At 45.2% G+C, this 22,117-nt stretch overlaps 1 long non-coding RNA gene across 1 annotated transcript; it reads right to left on the reverse strand.

Moving 5' to 3' along the window:
• Positions 1 to 369: 369 nt before the first annotated feature.
• LOC115655568 lies at positions 370 to 21,535 on the reverse strand. The gene is made up of 3 exons (XR_004001419.1): positions 21,525 to 21,535; positions 3,903 to 3,908; positions 370 to 454 (listed from the first exon to the last, which is right to left on the reverse strand). It is a non-coding gene; the product is annotated as an uncharacterized LOC115655568 (long non-coding RNA).
• Between the last annotated feature and the right edge of the window lie 582 nt (positions 21,536 to 22,117).

Here is a 22,117-nt window from a genome sequence, read left to right on the forward strand (position 1 = left end):
AGTTGGGCAGATGGAGGAGCAACTCCCTATATAGGGATCCCTTCCCCTGCAGCTGAGGAGAAATGGGTGCAGGAAGCGGGGGGGGAGAGGGGAGAATTTGCAGTGCTTCCTGCAGTTGGGGGAGAAATCTGGGGGTGGATATGACCTGGCCCTGGATGCCGTGCAGGGGAAGAGTAAGTCCTGTCCTGCCCTGCCCAGTGAAGCTGAGCCTGGCGCAGGGTAGGAGCCACCAGCTGGGTCTTCCCCAATCCTGCTCCTTACCCAACAGTGATTTACTTCTCTGCTGGCTGCCCTGTGCACCTAAAACATACTGCTGAGAAGAGTCACATGACTGCTCTTGTGACGTCCCTTTGCTTACCCTTTAGAAATTCATTTTTCTGTGGGGAAACACAGAAATCTGCGGGGGATGTAAATTCTGAGCATGCGCAATGGCACAGAATTCCCTCAGGAGTAACTATCTCCAAAAGTCACATGCCAACAAAGAGCAGAGACACCAACGCTCAATGCTGCAAATGCTTTTACTTTATGTGAGTTGTTCCCCTGACATCACTGGGACTATTTGTGTGTATAGATGTACTCATGCATAAATGTTCGCAGGTTGAGGCTCAAATGTTAAAGGTTTCTTCCATTAGTGAGTGGTCATCACTTCCTCTCCTCCTCAATGTATTTCTGTTTGTTTGATCGTCTCTGTCCTTCAGACAGAATAGCAAATCTGTGTACATTCAAGGGCATTTTGCTAATGTAGAGCAAATAAAAAAATCCCTTTAAAAAAAGAGATTGGCACAAAATGTGATATCACACCTTGTTGAGCAATATGTTGTGTTACAGGATGTAATGTTTGCACCTTAAAAGTGACCTGCAAAGGAGAGAATTTAGTCTTGTGCCCTTTTTGTGATATATAAAGACCTGCAAGGCTTCTTTTTTCCTTCAGAAAGATCTTTCTGCTCATTTTATATGCTAGAGATTCAGGTCTGTAGTAACCTGCAAGACTCTATGGTCTTATCCACACTTGTAAATTCTGTAATTGTATTTAGCCATATGTAGCCCAGGTGCAGCTGTCACAGTATTACTGATATTTTAAGCTGTAATGTAGGCTGGGTGCTAGGGATTTTAATACTGTGTCAGCTAGCCTAGGTCCTGATTAGAACTGACTAACACAGTATTAGTGACTTGCATATCCCACCTACACTGCAGCTTACAATGGTACCGGTGCCCCTGTACTTAATACACTAGTAAAATGTATTCCTGTCGGTGGAGCCCATGACAGTGAGTGAGATCGTGGAATCATGAGAGCCAAAAGAGTTAAAGTGAAGCAAGTGAGGGTCTGTCTCCACTTCAGAGTTAACTCAGGTATTGCCCAAGCCCCCTTCTGTCCAGACACAAACCCCTCTCACCTGAGTGTGGTGGTGCTTTACACCCAGGCTAGCTGGCGCAGCAGGGGCAACAGGCTAAAACCCGGGAGCTGCTTCCACTTGATCTGGTAACCCACATTGCAGTGAGGATGCAGGCTAACCCACTCCAGTGCCAATAGTCCTCCAATGCCTTCCCACAATTCCCCTGTGCCCAGAAGGACAGACAAGTTCTCCTGTACCACAATTCATTAGGAAAGCGACGTAGCGTTGCTGGGGTCACTGTGGCACAAAAAACCCTGGACTGTGACCCTAGAAGTGCTAGTGAGGCACACAGGTTTGTGCAGCCCCAGTGAGGACACAGTAACTTGGGTAGGGCTTTGTAGGGTGGCTACCACACCAGGGCCAGGCCAATCATCTGAGTTAAATCTGCAGTACAGATGACCCCTCAGAGGGGAAGGAGGTTTTAGTCCAAATTTTTTCAATTCTTCATTTTGTTTTTCCTTTCTTTTTGTTAACACTAAAGTCTATGATAGCCTAACAACTGGAGGAAGGAAGTCTTTTTTGGAAGGCTTAGCACCTGCACACCTATTACTGAGGTCTGAGCGCTAACAATATACATCCCCTGAGACTCCCAACAAGCATTCCCGTAAAATCTGGGAGGAGGAGTTGGCACCAGTTTAACTTAACTTTCTCCCTCTGCATGTTGCATAGGTCACATATGATAGACACATTTTCCCTTTCACTGTCCCATTTTGCTACCTCCTCTGCAAGCACTGTGGCCCTGCTCCAAAGCCTATTAAATTTTGACTTCAATGGAGTCTTTCCATTAACTTCAGTGGGCTTTGGCATAGACTCAGCCCTTTCTTCCCTCTACACCCTAGGGATGAAACTTAAACCAGGGGCCCATCCTCACTTCAGTCCTTAATGTGGTGTTTCAGAGCTCCATACGCTCTTCTCATTGCAATTTAAAAAATGTTTACAGTGTCCCACAGTGTGCTGGCTTCTCTACGGGACACGACAAAGAGCTTCCGATTTAACTCTAAACATGACACAACAAGTGGTGATACCAAACAGCAGGTAGTGTATGGAGGAAGAAGGACGGGGCTTGCAGCAATAATTTCATGTGGTTCAGAGCTTGAATTGGGCTGGACTGTGCTGAGCTGGCAACCTGACGCTGGTGGCTAGTTCTGCAAAGGCTACCTTTTCATTGAAAGCGGGGAGGGAAAGGAGTCTCTCTAGCCTGCCTGCATCTGCAGAAAGCCTGAAACAATAGCTCTGAGAGCTGTGAACTGCCCTGTTAATCAAAATGGGGTTAATTCAGATGCCCACTGATGAGGAATTTAATGACCTTAACTATTTCACTGCTGATCAGTGTGTAAGAGAGGAGAGGAAGTGTCAAAAATGTGCATAATCTACTGTGTGGGGCATCTGTTTGGTGCCCCAAGATTGGGCTGGGACTACCCCCCTTTTCTTTCCAATCTGCGTGTGATCCTAGGAGGGAGGAACAGAGCCTGGGGGTGACTGTGAGCACTACTAACGGAAGGCTAATCCCACAGTGCATAGGAGGACTCCCAACCAAGCCTGCCGGGAGCAGCAGGAGTCAGGTCTGCTCTGGACATGGGGATGGGATCAAATATCTCTTGTCCTGGTTCTAGTGATGGCTGTTCCTCCCTCCGCTGGCAGACATCGCTGCTTTGGTTATACTCAGTTCATGTTTTCAAGCTTTTCTTCTCAACCATGAGGACCAGAAACAAGTGGGCTTGGGGAGGGGGAGTTGAAATGATAGCTGTCATTCTGATGTGCTCACGTGACTCTGGGATCCAGGACCCTAGCCATGTGCATAGTGTGCCAGTGCCTTAGTCAGCCCTGTCTCCCTTTCCCCCCAGGGGTGTAGCCAAACCTCAGGGAGGACACAGGATCAGATTTTGAATGTCTGCATGCCCTGGTTTTAAATGGCATTTTATTTTGGTGTCTCTGCTGGTGGAGATTGGGAGAGCAGCAGCATTGTTATCCCTGCCTCTCAATTTAAGCCATAATATAGTCATGCTGTTTAGGCAGGTGCACTTCTAGAGTGTTTGATTTAAAAAAAATAGTAAATACTGATATTAACAATCCGTTGTGGACTGTCTTTTCATAGACATTGTGGAAGAAGAGCAGGGCCTCATGCTCATTCTCTGAATAGAGGTGAATTTCATCCTGGGGGAGGCAGCGTGGTGCAGCTGGATCTGGGCTCCACACCTGGGTCTGCCACATGACCCGAGGCTAGTCACTTTACCTTCCTATGCCTCTGTTTCCCCTTCCACCCTACCTCTCTTGTCTATTTAGATCAGTGGTCCCCAACATGGTGCCCGCGGGTGCCATGGCACCCGCCGGGGCATTTATGTGTGCCTGCTTAGTGCCCAGCAGGAGAGAGAAGCCACAGCCCCACATCTGCTGGGGACAGAGAACTCCAGGGCTGCAGACTGTGGGCGCCGATGTTCTCTGTCCCTGGCAGGTGCGAGGCCACAGCTTAAGCTGGAGAGAAGCCGCGGCCCCGCGCCTGCCGGGGACAGAGAACTCCTGGGCTGCAGACTGCAGGCACGGGTGTTCTCTGTCCCTGGCAGGTGCAGGGCCGCAGCTTAAGTCGGAGAAAAGTTGCAGCCCCACGCCTGCCGGGGTCAGAGAACTCCTGGGCTTCAGACTGTGGGCACGAGTGTTCTCAGTCCCTGGTAGGCACGAGGATGCGGCTTCTGTCTGGTTTCTCCGGGGCTGCAGACTGCGGGCGCTGGTGTTCTCAGTCCTCCTGGCTTCTCTCCAGCTTCTCTCTGCACTGCCCAGAACTGGCACCAAAAAACAAACAAAAACAAAAACAAAAGCTCTGACTCTGCAGAATGGACGAAATGCCGCCCCGTAGCATGTGCTGCCCCAGGCACATGCTTGCTCCACTGGTGCCTGGAGCCGGCCCTGTATGTGAGTAATTGTTGGCACCCACCACACTCTTCTGAAAACATGAATGTGCTACTGGCCACAAAAAAGGTTGGGGACCACTGATTTAGATTGTAGGTACTTTCTTTGTACAGTACCTAGCACAATGGGGCCCTGATGTCAGTTGGGTCCTCTAGACCACTGGTTCTGGACCATGAGGGTACACAGAGGTCTTCCAGGAGTATGTCAACTCATCTAGATATTTGCCTAGTTTTACAACAGGCCACATAAAAAGCACTAGTGAAGTCAGAATAAACTAAAATTTCATACAGACAATGACTTGTTTATACTGCTCTGTATACACTGAAATGTAAGTACAATATTTATATTCAAATTGATTGATTTATAATTATGGTAAACATGAAACAGTAAGCAGTTTTTCAGTACCAGTGTGCTGTGACACTTGTATTTTTGTCTGATTTTGTAAGCAAGCAGTTTTTACGTGAGGTGAAACTTGGGAAATGCAAGACAAATCGGACTCCCAACAGGGGTACAGTACAAAAGCGTCACGTCACACTATCACTAGAAAACTGCTTCATTTCTACCATAAAATTCTAAAATAAATCAATTGGAATATACTGTCATTACATTTCAGTGTATACAGAGCAGTATAAACAAGTTGTATGAAATTTTTGTTTGTACTAACTTAGCTAGGGCTTTTTATGTGGCCTGCTGTAAAACTAGGCAAATATCTAAATTAGTTGATGTACCCCTGGAAGAACTCTGTGTATCCTGATGGGTACACATACTCCTGGCTGAGAACCACTGATCTCTGCTTCCTTGTAAATGAACAAAATTGCATCAAAGAAATAACTGACTCTCACCAATTTCTCCTCCTAACTGGAGCAGCTTATAAGGCTCTGAATTTTTGGCTAACGACTTGGATCAGAAGGGATAACCATATTAATTCTACACCCAAATGAATGATATTCTTCAATTGCATAATGAGAGGAAGTTCTTAGGACCCTGCAGGTGACAACAGATGGACTCTAAAGAGTAAATTATTTCATGTGCTGCCACCCATAAACTAGTTTTTTCCACATCCACAGGCAAAACATTTCTCGTCACCTATGTTCCTTGGTTCTGTTTGTTTACTAATAAGCAAGTAATTGTACATGTTCTTCCACTGCGATGTTTGCTCAGCTTTGCTTTTCTTTTTCGTCTCCTTACTGAGCTTTGCATAGCATGAGATGTTGCCACTCAGTGAAAACTATTTCAGAGCTTTACATTTTTGTTGTTAAAGATGAGTGTAGCTATATTAGATTGAAAATAATTAAGCTCAGCACCAGTCCGTAAGCCTAGAGAAGGGAACTGTAGGGTAGGCTACATGTGACTGTTCTAAGACTTCGGTGATGCAGTTCAAAGTTAATTTGTATTAGGAAAATGTCGTCTCATTGGAGAGATAAGGACTCAAAAACAGTCACATGCAATACAGCTGCCAATATTTGTTTCCTGGGAAATCTGTGTTTCCTTGAGTGACTCCCGAGGATCCCCCATTTTCTGGTCTCCACATTTCTAATTCTGCCCTGTGAGTAGCATTCTTCCAGCTAAGGCCTATATGGGATTTCCCCTTTTGGAACTTGTGGGCCCAATCCTGATGTCTGCTGAGTACTTTCATTTCCCTTCAACCTGGAGTTAAGAATCTTACACACTTGGCAAGACTGGGCCCTCAATAAATAATGACTAATCACCCTCCCTCTACAGAGAGCATAAGTGGTCTCTGGGAATGGAATTGATATAACATAACCCCTTGTAGTAAGTTACATTAGACTAGTGTGTTTAGCTCCACTGCCCATACTGGAAAGGACAATTCTATGTCTTGCACATGATGACAAATCAGAGGGCACCATTGCCAGACTTGTCAGTTGTTTAATTTCTCAGGTCTTCAACTATTTTAATGGTAAATTGGTGGTGGAGGGATTACAGCACTGGTTGTGCATTTCCCCTGGGGAAATGGCCAGCCTTCTTTATTTGCCTATGGAGTTGAAAAATCTCTGTAGAGATGGGGTAGCTAATGAACACATTCACCATATCTTCTGGTTGCTTTCCCCAGCCTACCAGTGTCACAGCAGGGTTGGAGTGAAACATTAACCAGGTAGCCTTCATCCATGCCCCCCTCTAGCTAAGCCCTTGGGAAGGCATTGAACAGCACTAGCTGGGTCAGAAGATACAGATAATTAAGGCATTCAGGATTAAAATCACTCAGTGCAGAGGTATCACTTAAGCACCACTTGAGCCTTTATTATGGGGCTTAAGTGATACCTAGGATAGGTTCTTCTATGGGGTGAGTTTAATTCTCGGTGAAACAATATCTAATTAATCATTTCCAATAGTGGATTATATTGAGAGCAGTGAAAAGCACATTACAGGTAAGATTCTGATAGAAGATTGGGGATTTTTATTGATTTATAGGACATACTTCACTTTTCTTTTAAAAACAAAAACATAATTGAGCAATTTGTTAAAAATAGTTGCTGTGAAAAAAAATAACACACCAAATAATTACTCCAAATCTGTAGCAAAATTTTTAATATCAAATTTTCATTCTTGATCAAACTAGTGAGCTTTGACTGGCTTGAAACTAAAGGAAATGTTTAATATTTAGCTTGCCATGGATTTCTGATTACTGCAGTATTGAAAATGAAAAGGCTGATTACATAGAAAAAGACAGACATGCTATCACATTCTGGGGTGCAATCCAGAACAATGAGGGATCGTCACTACCTGCCCTAGGGTACCTCACAATGCTTTGTTGTTATAGATCCTCCCCTGGGGTGCTCACAAATAGCCTAACAGCACGCATGTTGCGTCCTGAGTCTTTGTATAGCTACAGACCTGGTCCAGCAACTCTGACACCTGCAGCCAGTCAGCAACACACCAGCCATGCTCTGGCTTCCAGCAGCCTTGGTTACTACTGCAGGGTGACCCCAACATACTCCAAGTCCCAGATTTTCCCCACAAACACATTTTGCACTGTCTAGCTCCCTCCTGGACAGTTCAGATATAAAAGGTCCATTGTGCCCTGTAAGGGATCAATATCCAACAGTTTGCTACTTCAGTTGGAGTTACCAAACAATTCAAGTTAAACACGATGTTGGATTAGTTTTGATTAAAAAAAATAAAATAAAACAAACTTATTCAATCACAAACATAGATTTTAAGTGAGTACAAGTAATAGGCATTAAAGTCAGAAATGGTTACAAGAGGAAAAAGAGAATGCTTTCTAGTAACTAAAATTTAACAAGCTAGACTTGGTTCTAGGTAAAATCCTTACCATGTGTTTGTGATGTTACACCCCAGTCTTTATGGAAATATGCTTATGATATGGCAAACTGATATAATTTATGCAAGGTGGGTCTTGTAAGGTATCATTGGAAAGGTTATGATTTACTGAAGTGATTATCCATTTGTGTGCATGTATCATTTCTGTATCTGAAGCTGGGAATATTGACTTTGTTACAGTTACAACTGGGTGTATATTTGGAGGAACACCCTCCAGACAGTAAGCAATCAGCCTGGATGAACCATTTAAGAAGGATAGTAGAACTTTGGAGACACTAATCTCCCACCATCCTAAGGAGTTTCCTAGGATGTTGCTTTGACACTGCAGGGTCATCTGATGATGTCACTTGGTACAGAGTCCCACTTTGGTCACTGCTGGTACTTTTCCACTGGAAACAGAGGCTTCCTGCCTTATGTAAATTATATTTAAGGCTGGGAAGGAAGGCTTGCCTGAGTGCTCAAGAAGAGGGACTGCTAAAAACACCTGAAGGGAAGGCAAAGGGGGAGTCCAGACTCAGATAGGGGTCCAGTCTGTAAAGAGAAATAACTGGAACTCTTAGCTACAGAAACTCTGCAACCTGCCTAAAATAACCTTTAGTGTAAGAAATTACACTCAAGAAACAGGTTACAAAATGTATTAAGCTTAGCGCATGTATTTTGTTTTATTTGCTCAGTAATCTGCTTTGTTCTGTTTGCTATCCCTTATAATCACTTCAAATCTGCCTGTTATAGTTAATAAACATGTTTTTGTTTATTATTAAACCCCATTTATGCAATTTCTAACTGGGGGCGAGCAAGAAGCTGTGCAGATCTCTCTTCACATTGAGGGAGAGGGTGAAGTCTTATGAGCTTGCAGTGTATAAATCCCTGTACAACACAAGTCAATATACCTTTGGGTCTGCACTACAAGGGAGGTGGGCACCTGAGTGCTGGGGCAAGTCCCTTAAGTTGAGTCTTCCCAGAGCTGATCTCAGTGACTGTGTCTTTCTGCAGCTGGATGTGGCCCTGCCTGGGTGCGTGCTAGAGGAGGCTTAAGAGCCTGGCTCAGTAAGACAGGATAAAAGGGGGCCCAGGCTGGCGGAACAGGCAGGCTCAGTGGTATCCCAGTACATCAGGTGGCACCTTAAAGGGGAGCAACTCATCATAGTGTTCCCAACAACACTGCTAACCAAATTTTCATGTCAGGATCCTTCCTAAAGTCAAAGGGTGGGATCCTTTGTCATCTTAAATGAAAGGGAGAGAAATAAAGAAAGAATATGTGGGGTGTTTTTTGTTCCTCAATTTTATAGTCCATTTGCATATAATGCATTTCCTAAGGGTTACTCCTGCATAAAGTTCCTTCCCACTGTGAGGACGGATACAGACTCTCGTCGTGAAAGAGGTTCCATGTTGTTAAAATACAGATCAATTTGTTCCTGCCCCACCCCTCCTTCCCCGTTGCCAAAGAATGGCCACTTCACTGGTGAGTGCTCATCAACTTTGATGACAGCTGCCTTGAAGCATCAGCTTGTCCTTTGTCTCTGAGAAACAGGTTTACCCCTCCCTAGACTTGTCTGGTCAAATATTTCAGTCATGATTTCAGCTCATATTCATAACTTTGCACACAATGTCATTACACACATCTCACCATGTTACTGACCAGAGAGTCATTAGTTTGCAAAGGATACCTCAAGGCACATTTTGTACAAAGATTATTACAATAGTGTATAGGGTGTGACTGTAGGGTGCATTTGGTCACATATTGCTTAGATCAGGTTGCTGGAAACTATTGATAAATGACCCTGTTAGTACCATTTTCTTAAATGGTGCATAGTACCAGTTGTCTTCATCTCAGAAGTGGGAAAATGATGTCTTTATGCAGCCATGCACTGAAAAAAGCCAGATCTAACCCAACAGTTACATTACCTTAAAAAGTCTTGGTTTAAATTTAAAACTAACTTTGTAAGGAAATACAACATAACTCTGGTAGTAAATAAACACCAGAAACTTTGTGGTTTTACAGGTCCATAACCTAGACATGCATATTAAAAGTAGAGCTTGCCCTGAACTTCCAGATGGTCTGCAGCCTTCTCATTTCTACTGGAAAGACAAATCTTTGAGTGCACATTAGATAAATGGCCAAAGCAGCTTGATAAGGCAGGACTATCCTTTTATTACCTATTTGAGGAGGCAAATTAATGGAGTGAGCCCCTTTGGAAACTGTTCTGTAGGAAAGCAAATCCCCTAAGCTTTGACCCTACCAATTTTTGGAGGGCTTGTGAAAGGGTGAATCTGTGCTATGACTCAGTAATATGTGATATTGAAAGTGCAGGAACAATTTAAAGCAACTTCCCCAGAGGAATGGACTGGAGATGTGATCAACAGCTGCCCTCCAAATCCTCCTCTTCCTTCTATTGCCCTTCCTCCATAGTTTTCATGTGGTGGTGTGGACTGTGAAGGGGCCTGCTGTACACTGGTTCTCAGCATTAGGCTGCAGAAAGCAGTCATCCTGTCTGGCAGGTGTTGGCAAGGTGATGTCTCTTCAGATAGAGTAACAAAAAATAAATAAATAAAAGAAATTGGTGTGGGTGGCACAGGGCGTATATGTTGCCAGGTGGCCTCCATATTCAGGGAAATATAGTGGAAAGATGGCTCTTGGTGGGGCCTGGTGATGGGGTTTAACTGTTGCCATACTTTAAAAAGAAAAAATAGCAGAAGCCTCTTCCTACTCAATATTTTGTACCATGTGTCATGTAAAGATGGCATTGTTACAATGCAGTATGCAATGAATAAGATTTTAGTAAGTTTAGATAAAGAGCCAAAGTAAATGTCCTCATTAAAATACAACACAATGCATGTCTCCTTCCAGGTAATAAATCTCATTGTTGGCTACCAAGACTTCCTTTTTTTTCAGTAAAATGTCACTTTTCCACATTATTTTCTTTACTATCCCTGAAAACTTTATCAATATGTTTTTGAACTGCATAACATTGCAGATGTGCACATTTGCTTTAACATACACAACTACTGTAAGGATTTTCATTGTAAGGAAAAAAGTCATCTCTAACCGCTTGGTATCTTTTCATGTATAAGGATTAAGGTAAAGATGTTTGTCATTGATATGTTACCAACACCATATGCTGTATATTGCAGAATACAGTCACATATTATAACTAATTAAAGTTTACTGATTTATCAAACTCTCTATATAAAATGGGAATATCAACTTAATCCCAAGCACCAAGAGATAGTAAAGTGCAGGTTTGGAGAATTTTACTCCTTCTACAACTAGAACAGTGTTTTTGGAAGCAAATCAATGTAATTTAAAAGTCTTGTTTTAGCCTGGCCAAACATTTCAGTTTTGTTCTTAAACAAAATTAACTGTTTGTCTTTCCAGACACTTTTCCTGATTGATTTTGACAGCAGAATTGGGCATCACTATGCTAATTAAACATCTGGGATTATTAAGTGAAAATTAATCTTCATGGCAGGAGCCTGCAATGGCTGAATGTAACCCCCATGAGAACTTGAAGTCCCTACTGCACTCTCTGCAGATGAGAGCCCTTTCTCTGAAGGTAACTAATTGACCTGACAGTTAGGCAAGAGGGGTTGAAACAACTAACCGATTAAGCACCCACTTTTTCACCCTTAGAGGGAAGGAAAATTAAAAAGGGTGAGTTTTCAAGATTACTCTAGTACTGAAAACACATGCAGCCCTGCCTTGCACTATGAATAAACAGCAAGGTGCACATTTTTCTATAGGCAGCACCACCACCCACACCCCCATTAAATCAACCTTATAGTTAATTTTCTGTAACAACCATCTGGGGGTAAATACACTTTTTCCTAAGGTTTACTCCCTGCGCCAGGTGCACTAGCAGCACTAGGGCCCCTAGGGGCAGGATCTCAGAGCAATGCACACCCCCCCCCCGATGTAGGACTCTCGGTTTCTAGGCGCACCCACCAGTGGGGCAGGTGCTGTTAATAAGTTGGTGGCAGCGCAGCAGAAGCCAAGCCAGCCCCTGCCCTGACCACAGGCAGCTCTCTCCCCTGCAACAGCTGCTGGGTATTTGTAAATCACTGCTTCCGTCCCCTCCCCCACCGCCTCCGGCCCCTGCTCGCCCAGCCCTGCCCCGCTGGCTGCCCCCCACTAGCGCTCGCGCGTGATGGATGGAGAGCCAGCCCCGGAGCGGAGCAACCAGCCCTGTGCAATCGCCCAGCCGCCCAATCGATCGCAGCCGCCCGCCTCTCCTGCAAAGCATGCCAGCTGCAGGGGGGTGAAGCAAACCCGCGGAAAGCATGCAGCTTTCATGCACTCCACGCATCTCAGTGCAGGGATTGCAAACGCGATTCCCTTCAGCTGTGCTTCTAAGCCAGCCTGCTAACTCACTCCCCCAGAGCTGCTGCCAGGGGGGGAGGAACTCCTTTATTTGCTGCGTGTGAGAAAGGGGAGAAGCGAGAGCTGGCTGAGCACACAAAGCTGCAGGCGGAATCACCAGTAGCTAGGGCTCCCTGGGTGGCGTTTCCCCCCCTGCACGGCTGGGAACAAAGAGGGGAAGGGAAGGAGGGGTGAGGATGATTCTGGGCTCTGCGTGTTTGGTCTGCTCAGGGCTTTCCAATGCTATTGATCTCTTCACATTTCTCCTCTCTCTCCCCGGGTAGTGTGGGCGCGCGAGTGCAACTTCCCCCGGGGCCCGCGTGCTAGCGCGCACCTGGGCGTGCAAAAGGCACATGCATGGAAAGTCTATGAACACGGGTAGCCCTCTGATGTCCCCACCCCCTTCACACCACTAAGAGCAGATCGGATCACTGCGTGGCGGGGCTGGGTTTATTGCATGCACACACGTGCATGCCTGTACGACAGTAGCCGATATGTGTACACGCATTTAGAGCCACGCGTGTACAAACACGGAGCGGCCAGCACACTTCATTTCGTTTTGCCCTGGAGCTTTTTAAAAGGGCGAGGGGGAAGAAACATGACAAGCAGCTCCCCCCCGCCATCCTCCCCCGGCCCGGGCAGCGCTGTGTTAGTACCAGTGCCACCCCTCGCACCCCGGCCCGGGCAGCGCTGTTAGTACCAGTGGCCCGCCCGGCCCAGGCAGCGCTGTGTTAGTAGCAGTGCCCCCCCGGCCCGTTTTGGGTTAGTACCAGTGCCCCCCGCTACTTCCCCCCGGCCCGGGCAGTGCTGTGTTAGTACCAATGCCCCTCACCGAGCCAGTTCTGTGTTAGTACCAGTGTCGTCCCCCCCCCCCCGCCCGGGCAGCGCTGTGTTAGTACCAGTGCCCCCTTAGGGCAGCGCTGTGTTAGTAGCAGTGGGGCCCCCCCGCCAGTTCTGTGTTAGTAGCAGTGCCCCCCTCCCCGGTCCGGGCAGTGCTGTGTTAGTAGCAGTGCCCCCTTGGCCCGGGTAGCGCTGTGTTAGTACCAGTACCCCCCCCCCCCCGCCCGTTCTGTGTTAGTAGCAGTGCCCCCCCCTCCCCGGTCCGGGCAGTGCTGTGTTAGTACCAGTGCCCCCCCTCTGCCCGTTCTGTGTTAGTACCAGTGCCCCCCCACCCCCGGTCCAGGCAGCGCTGTTAGTACCAGTGGCCCCCACACCCGGCAGTGCTGGATTAATACCAGTGCTCCCCCCGGCCCATTCTGGGTTAATACCAGTGCTCCCCCCGGCCCATTCTGGGTTAGTACCAGTGCCCCCACCGGCCCATTCTGGGTTAATACCAGTGCCCCCCCGGCCCATTCTGGGTTAGTACCAGTGCCCCCTGCCCGTTCTGTATTAGTACCAGTGCCCCCCCGGCCCATTCTGGGTTAGTACCAGTGCCCCCCTGCCCGTTCTGTATTAGTACCAGTGCCCCCCCGGCCCATTCTGGGTTAGTACCAGTGCCCCCCCGGCCCATTCTGGGTTAGTACCAGTGCCCACCCGGCCCGGGCAGCGCTGAGGAGCTCTCTGCGAAGCCCCAGCCAGGCGATTGAAAACGCGGCCGCCGCTCCCCACAGCAGCAATGGGGAGGGCCGAGCGGGGCTGGATCCCGAGCTGCTAGCGCGGGGCGGGGGGGAGAAAAGTTTGTGGGTTTGCCGGGGCCGGCCGGAGGGGAGCCCCGGGGTGTTCCGGGGAAGCTCTGCCCCCTCGCTGGCTGGGCACGGAAGTGGGAAGGCGCAGGGCTGGCGGCGAGCGAGCGAGCTCCGCGCTGTAATTGATGCGGGGCGGCGAGGCCGCGCAGCGCAGCGCAGCGCCGGGGGACGGAGCCAGCCGAGTTCCTTGCCCAGGGCGGCTGAGGCGGCCGCAAGTTCTCCCGGCGCCCGGGCGCGGCGGCCCCCAGCAGGCCGGAGGCGGGCCGAGGGGCGCGCACACAAAGGCGGCGGGGAGGGGACCCGGGTGAGGCGCTGCCGCCCCCCGCTCCTCGGCTGCCCTTCGCTTTCCTTTCCCCGGCGCGGCGGCTCGCAGGGAGGGGGCACCGCGGGCTGGCAGCCGCCTTTGTTTTCTCTCTTCCGCGGCTGAGCCCCCGGCTCCAGGCGGCCCCCCTGCCCCGGGCCCCTCCCCGCCGCGCGGCTCCGCTCCAGCCCTTTCCCCGCCCCCCAGCAAAGTAAGTTTCCCCGGCGGGCTCCCCCTCGCGCCCCGGCCTCGCCGCCCGCCGTCCCGCTGGGGAGACCCCGGCCCCGCCGGCCGGGCGAGCCGATGCCGATCGCCGCCAGCTCGCAGCCCCGCGGCGCGCAGCCCGACGCCCGTCTCTTCCCCCCGGCCCGGCTGCGGGAGCGGGACCCCGCCAAGCAGGGGGCCGGCGCCGAGGAGCCGCGGGCCGCCGGGCGCCTGGATCCCCCTGGCCAGGCCGGCGAGGCGGCCCCGGCAGCCGGGCTGAGCGGCAGAGCGGTGGCTCCTCCCGCCGCCGCCGCCTTCCTCCCCTCCCCGCCGCCGCCGCCAGTCTTCCTCTCGCAGCCGCCGGCCCCCGCCGCCGCCTCCCCGCCGGCCCCCTTCCTGCTGCTGGAGCCGCCCCGCACCCGCTCCCGGTCCCGCTCCGGCTTCCTCACCCTAGCCATGAGCGGGGCCGCCGCGCACTTCCAGCCGCCGCCGCCGCCCCTCCACGGGCCGAGCCTCCCGGAGCAGGGAGCCCGCAGCCAGGGCAGAGGCAGCCCCGCCGGCCACGGGCACCCCCGGGCCGCCCCCGCGCCAGGTACCGGGACGGGGAGTGGGGATGTGGGGTGGGGTGTAGGGAGAGGGGGGTGATTGGGATGCAGGAGGAGTGGGGTATATGGGGGGGGAAACGGGGGCAGTGGAGTATGTGAGGGGATTGATGTGGGTGCTGGGTGGGGTGCAGGGGAACTAAAGAAAGGTCGGGGAGACATTGCTTGGGACATGCTGTGCTGGGGGCCTGGCTGTGGGGGTACTAGGAGTGCTCCAGGGACAGGCTGCTGGGACTTGAGGTGATGGGGAGGGTTGTTAGGGGGACTGAAGAGTTGGGTGGTGCGGGGGCTGCCATAAGAGATCATAGGAGTAGCAGCCCACTTTGTTTTCCCGAAGTTGACACAATCTGTAACAGTTCTGCAGAGTTGTTCAGCTTTAGCTTTTCCAAGCAATCTCTCTGTATCAGTCCCCACAGGGAAGATGACATGTGTCTGTCTGTACAGCGTGGTGGTGGGTGGGTATATATAATATCAGACATTAAACATGCTCTCTGCTTACTTGTGGGAAGTTTGGTGCAGAGAAATGGAGAGACTTCCGTGTGTGGAGGTATTTTTCTACCCCGCACTCATCATAAATTGGGTTTTTTTCCTGTTTTTATCTGTCCCATTTCTGCTGGGGAAACCTTGATCTGATGAGGACTTCAGCTCTGAGCTCACAGTCATTTTCATGGACACTCACAGTGTTGTCACACAGACTGAAGCTGTGAGGTGATAAGTCCCCAGGATGACATGGAAGCAGCACATACAGGGAGAAGAGAAGCTCAGGTCCCTAGGAAAATGACTTTAAAGGAAGTATCTTGAGAAAATACAACAAAGTAAATAAACTGGTTGTGATTTTATTCAAGTTTTGCCTCATGGTAACTTTCAGTACAACTGAAACTTTTATGCTAATCAAAGTGAGAAATAGATTGGCCTAGATCATTGTGGATCTATCGAATCTACAAGACCACATGGAGGAGATATTTCCTTTCCTTCTTTACATATTTACTCCCAATTTTTGGGCAGACAATTCAATCATTCGAGCATCACAAAGGATGGTGTTTAATTCTCTTGCTGCATATTGTCCATTGGAGTAATCTCTGCCATGTAGATTATATTCTAAAAGTTAGTATATAAGCATTTAAAATTATTCCATCATTTGAGATGTTTCAGGTTTTTTTTTCTTAATGTCAGATGCAGAATTATAAACTATACTATTGTGGTAGAGAGACTGTAGTTGAAGTTGAAATAGCACATCTGTTGTTAATATAATAATATATTATCTTCTTCATTTTTCCTATCCTATAGCAATAGTAGGTCTGAATTTACTTGACATTACTTTCCCTTTACATTGGCTTCAGTTGTGGTTATGCCCTCATACAATATTTTGTTAAATATAGACTTTGAATCCTTGAACAGAACAACAGAACTTTAATAATACTCATAGGGTATCCACTGCATATGGTAGCCATGTGAGATGTGTGATTGTTCGTGGCTAGCACGGACTACTGTGGGCAAGAAACAATTAGGTAATAAAAGTGACTCTTAGTATTAATAACATATAGTTTTTAGCAACCATACATGTAAACTACTCCTATTTCATCTTAATGAGCATGTGTGATTGTTGGACAGCAAAAATTAAAGCAGCTTTTTGTCTTGGCATGAGAAAACAGTTTTCATAGGAATAGCATTCTAATTTTTGTTCAATATTTAATTTGGGAAGAAAATGACAATCAGTTAGCAGTGATGCTTAGTTTTGAAAATATATGGGAGAGGAACTACTGTGTCTATGTGTAAATCCAAAATGGAGGCTAACTCTTTAAGCTATCTTTCCTTAATTTCTAATAAATATGCCAATTAAAAATAGGTGAGTTCTTAAATTCTTGTATATCTTGGTAATGTGGGGATTATTGGAAAACATCCTTATTCTTTTGGAAACACCATCTGCCTTCTTAATTACCACTTTGTATTGGGCATTTGACACCTGACCCTTTTTTTTTAAACTATTATTGTTTAAAGAGTCATGTCTGTTTCCTCTTTAAAGTGGCTACACAGTATTACCCCAGTGAGGAACAATTTTTGGCTGTTCACTGCAACTTTATTTTGGTGCTAAAATATTAAGGCCTTAAATCTGCAAACACTTAAATGCGTGTACTTAACATTAAAGCATGTGAGTGGTCTCATTGACTTCAGTGGGACCCCTCCATGTTTAAAGTTAAACATGTGTAAATGTTTACAGGATTGGGGCCTATGATGATGTCTCTTCTCAGAGTTGTGTATGGCAATAGGAATTTTACTGTATGTTTGTGAAGTTACTAGCTGTGAAGTAGTGCAGGAAAACAGCAAAGAATGACAGCATTTTGGGAGATTGGTGGGTGGGGTAAATGCTGTTTGTCCTCTCTTGGAACATATAATTTTTATTTATGCTGATATTTTGGGATTGGGTGTTTTTTTTTTTTTTTGAAGGGGGGAAATGAGTTACAGAACTGGTAGAAATTTTACTTTAAAATGAGAGCTATATAAGTATTTTATAAATAGCTGGATTTATTTATGTTTACTGGAATTTGTACTAAAGAGACATCAACTTAAAATCATACTTCTGTTTGATTGTTTTACCTATTATTTCTAAAGGTAACTCTGAAGATTACGTAAAAATACTTGTTTGTGTTTGTATATAGTCAGTTTTCCCCGTTGCTCTATGAAAGGCCCATACAAGCAGAGAGATGATATTTAATAGGAAAAACATATTTGTAAAAGTGCAAAAATTGGCAAGTCTTGGGAGCAGCTGTTTTACTTGAAACTATTTGTTTCTTTTTTTAATTGATTATACTTTAAGTAGATTTGTTAACTTAAACCTGAAATTTTCTTTTCTTAGAGCTGCTCCTAACTTCCTGATACTTTCAACAACTTGTACAGTAATGCTGGCCATCAAAAACTTGAGATTGTAGATGTATATTTCCTGTGATTTGAAACCTGTTACAATTACACAGAAGAAACTCGGTCCTTATAGTTGAAGTGTTGAATTCATCGTAGTCCTTGTAACATGTAACTACATAGCACTGTGCCAGCACTGAATTAGACTGAATGCATTTTCTTTACCTTTCTCTGAGAAGGGGAGGAACTGGCTTTATTTATTAGCCCAAACCTTTTGCTTAGAAACTCACTTAAACTACAGTTGCAGAGTTGTTACAGTGAGGAACGCTTGTAGGGCCTGTGTATAAAAATAGTACTTAGAACTGTGTTAAGGCCAGATTTTTCAAAAGAGATTAGTTCCTATTTAGGGAGCTGCCTAACTGAAGCTGGGTTTTTTGGGTTTTTTGTTTTTTTTTAAATCGGGCTATTTATGTTTACTGATCAAGACTTTGGTGGAAAACAGATTAGTCTTACAAAAAATACACTTTAAGCCCCCAATTCTGCAAACATTTATGCACCTGCTTAACGTTGCTGCCATATGCTGAAGCATTTGCAGAATCAGGGCCAAAATTTTTTGTTTTACAGTTGCTAAAGATTTTCTTTTAGTCACACTACTGAAAGTAAAGAGCAGACTAATTGAAAACTATTAATTGAGTCTCTTCTCAAAACATTGAAATAACAATATTATGAACTTTATTTATCTTTCAGTATTAAGGAAACTTAAGTACGTTTTACAGACAGTCAGAATCTGTCGCATCCCCATCCACCCCCAGTGCTTAGTGAAGTATGGTTTTTTGTTTCTCATTTGTTTTCCCATTAAATATACATGTCAACAGATGCAAAGGGCTTTATTCAAGATTGTCAAATTAATAAACAGGTAGTGGAATGGAAAATATAGAGCTGAACTGCTGACTCTTCTTTTCATCCAGGAAATTGATCCTGATCTTAAGAGGCACTTTCAGGCAGAACTAGAGGAAAGTGCGTTACCTCTGTCACTGTAGGCATATCTTGTAAGTGAAAAAGATGAGAACAGTTAGAGACATGCTTGTCGGTTGGTAAGAGAGGTGTGGTTTAATGGAAAATTTCAGTCCTTTTCACCTTCAGTTTTTTGTAAGCTCTGGATCTGTACAATTATTTTTGTTGTTGTGGTATTTGGGGAGGAAGGAACCTGAAAAACAATAACATATTAGAATAACGTACTTTCAGTGAGTGGTAGACAGGCATTTTAAAGGTGGCTTTTCTCTGAACTGTTTCTGCTTAGGAAAGCTACCTGTTGGCTGACTCCTGGTAGCTGCACTAAAATCAGTTAACGCTGCTTGCAATTTTCAGCCTTGTTATATTTCAATGTTAGATGGAATAGTTCTAAAAACTACAAATTAATGATGTCAAAGACTCACATCAGTCAAAGCCTTACCATAGAATATTATTATGAGGGATGGTGGGAGATACTTATTTAGGCAGATAAGTAAGCAGCTGCTAAGAGTTTTAATCTGGAGGAATTGAAACTGCTGATCAAAAGGATCAGTGCCTGTTTTCAAACATATGCAAAACTGCAGGGTGTGAGGGTGATGGACTTACTTGTAAGGGTGCTGCCGCTATTTGTATTGAAAGTGAGGTGGAAATCTCTTGCAATTCATAGCGATTTTACCTGATGCAGTATATGCGAAACAGTAGTTAAATTACTACTGAAAACTCCCAATAAATTTCAGATTGTCACATGTGATTTTTTTTATGCCCTTAGCAGTTATTGGTGTGTGGTACGTATGGTTCTATTTTTGAATTGAATAGCAGTTACAGTGGTTTTATGGGAAGTGTCATGCTTAAATCTTGCATGCTCAGAAATGTGGGCCTTCTTACTTAGGTTACACTGGTCCCTTCACAGCTTTATGACCCTCTTAAGCAGAGCAAGATGCAAGGGTATCTCCATAGTAATAATAAATGAAGCACATTCAATACTTGGATTTGGTGGATAAAAATCTGTTCTTGCACCTTTTTATATTCAAGGCTAGTGTATTTTAGGTGAAATGATTGTAGTTTGATGGCAATCCTTAGTGAGAACTTGCTCAGAATTGTGAACCCAGAGCATGTAATGCAGCCTAGTCTTTTGGTGGAAATTAGCTAGCTTGGATAATAAATTACTATTTACCTTTTGGTTCTCTGAATTATTTAGTGAAAACCTTGGAAAGTAGGTTTTAAAAAACAAAACAAACTTTAATTTCTGGTTCTTATAAACGGCTTTTAAATAGAAATAAATTAACCACAGTATATGGAATGACCCATTTCAAGGGTTTAAGCATTTAGTATATTTTTAAGAAAGTAAATGCCCTTAGCGAAAGGGAGAGAGATTTCAGGGTTGTTTTGGGAAAAGTACACATTCATTTTTACGCTTGTTTTTTATGATGATGATGGTTTTCAGATAATATGCATCTTCCTGTAGGATTCTCCTATGGATCATCTTGATAAGTGTTTTTACTTAGCTCCTAGTTTCTTGAGCAAATTAAATATTTATTAATATATGGTGAATATAAATATGTTCACTCAATCAGGAAAAGATTCTGTGAAGACATGGTATACTAGGCCAGAGATATGCTATGTTGCTTTGTCGGAACATGGTAAATTGATTAAAAGGTACAGTATGGAGGAGAGGGGATGGCAGTTGCTTGGGCTAGTTACTGCTGCTTTCCTATAGCAAACAGCAACTGCTGACAAATGTATGTTGTTCAGATTTATTGCTCATTATGTATTAGTCTGATAACATGATGGCTCTATTTTAGGGCACATTCTTTTCAAAACTGCAAGACAAATAACTGTAGAGAACCCTTCAGGTTTCAGACAAACATAATGACATAAACCACACTATTGCTACAGTTGCTGGAATATGATGAATACTCTGAAAATAATGCTTGCTGGGGTAGAGTAGGGAAATCTTTCATAATTAAGAAAAATCTGTCTTTTCTATCCCATAGGACATACTCCTATTTAATATTGGGAAGGGGAAGAGAGAAAGTATTTAATTTTAAAATTTATCTTTTGCTGTGCAGCATCAATTTAGATTGTGTAACTAGGGCCTTGCTGAATTAGGCCTTCCCTGAGTGACTTCAGTTCTCATTGATTTAAGTAGGAGTTGAATGACCTTGCAGAATCAGCCACTAAAACAGTAGAGGGGCAGGCTCCTTGGGTGCAATGCCACCCTTGCCAAGGTACAGGACAGGGCAGTGGTGTGCTGATAGCCCATTTTGGATGGTACAAAAAAAGCCTCTTCTGAATATTACTAGCTATTTTAGCTAAAACATGAAAACTGGTTAGCTGTAGAATACGCAAATACGTTTGGATTGCTGTACTTACCTCTGGTGTACAGCCCCATCCCCAGATCTTGGGTACACTTGCTAAAAGACTGGGTCAGGTGCTTCTGTCAGCAAGGGAACTATTGCAAAGCTACATGTGAAGGTAGTGGGCATGACTCTTCCCTTACGCTTGTTTTACACTAGTGTAACTAGATAGATGTCAATGGAGTTGTCTGCTTTGCCGCTGTGTAAGTGAAAGGAGAATCAGGCCTAGTGTCTTATAGTTAGCGTTTATTAAACGACTCTATCCTTTTTGATTTAAAAACTAGTACTTCCAATTAAGTTGAAAAATACAAAATTATCAATTACAAGTCATTTAATGAAATACAGCACAGCCTCAATGAAACAAAAGTATCTGAAAGAGGCTCGGGCCCACCCAATGTCTAATAGCAACACTGAAAAACTCCTTGATTATTGAATGACTAAATTCAGCTGTCCACACTTATTCAGTACCCCCTTGACGATTGGATAGTCATGGTTACAGTCTTTAGTTTAGTTTATATTATGAAACTTCCTTTTTTCCATGTATGCAATTTAATACGTTTGAAATTCTGGTGCTCCTGTGTGTGTGTGTGTGGTTGCTGAGACATCATTTTGTCTGAAGAGTGCAGGTGCTGCTTGAACTTCTAGCTAATTCTTTCCAGTTTAATGTTATTTTTAGAAAATAAACAAGCAGAAGATTTTGTACTCCTTCTGTTTTATCTGTATGTTGTGCTTTGGGGCAGGCGTAGAGGCAGAAATATTTTGGATGATGCTCTGCTTGCACATAAAGTGAAAAATAGTCTTGTCACCAAGAGGAGCAGGAAGAAACACTTTAACAAGAGTACTAATAAGCCTATCTAAACATTATATAAATCCGGTGGGTGGGTGGGGGAGACAGATTCAATTTTTAGAAAGATTTTTCTTACCTTTTTTTATTTTTAGCCTTGTTACTTCTCACCCACAAGATTATCTTGGCAGAATGAGGCCCTCATGCATACGAAATCTTTTTAATTCATGATTTGATATGAAAGATGGTGTTTTAGATCTTGCTCTACTAATACCATTCCAACCTCAGCTTCTTTCGTAAAATATCTGAAGCGTGAGAATTACAGGTGGTTTCTTGTTTGGTTTCTAATATGAATCAGAAGTTTA

The sequence above is a fragment of the Gopherus evgoodei genome, chromosome 7 (assembly GCF_007399415.2).
Source record: "Gopherus evgoodei ecotype Sinaloan lineage chromosome 7, rGopEvg1_v1.p, whole genome shotgun sequence".
Classification (NCBI taxonomy): domain Eukaryota; kingdom Metazoa; phylum Chordata; order Testudines; family Testudinidae; genus Gopherus; species Gopherus evgoodei.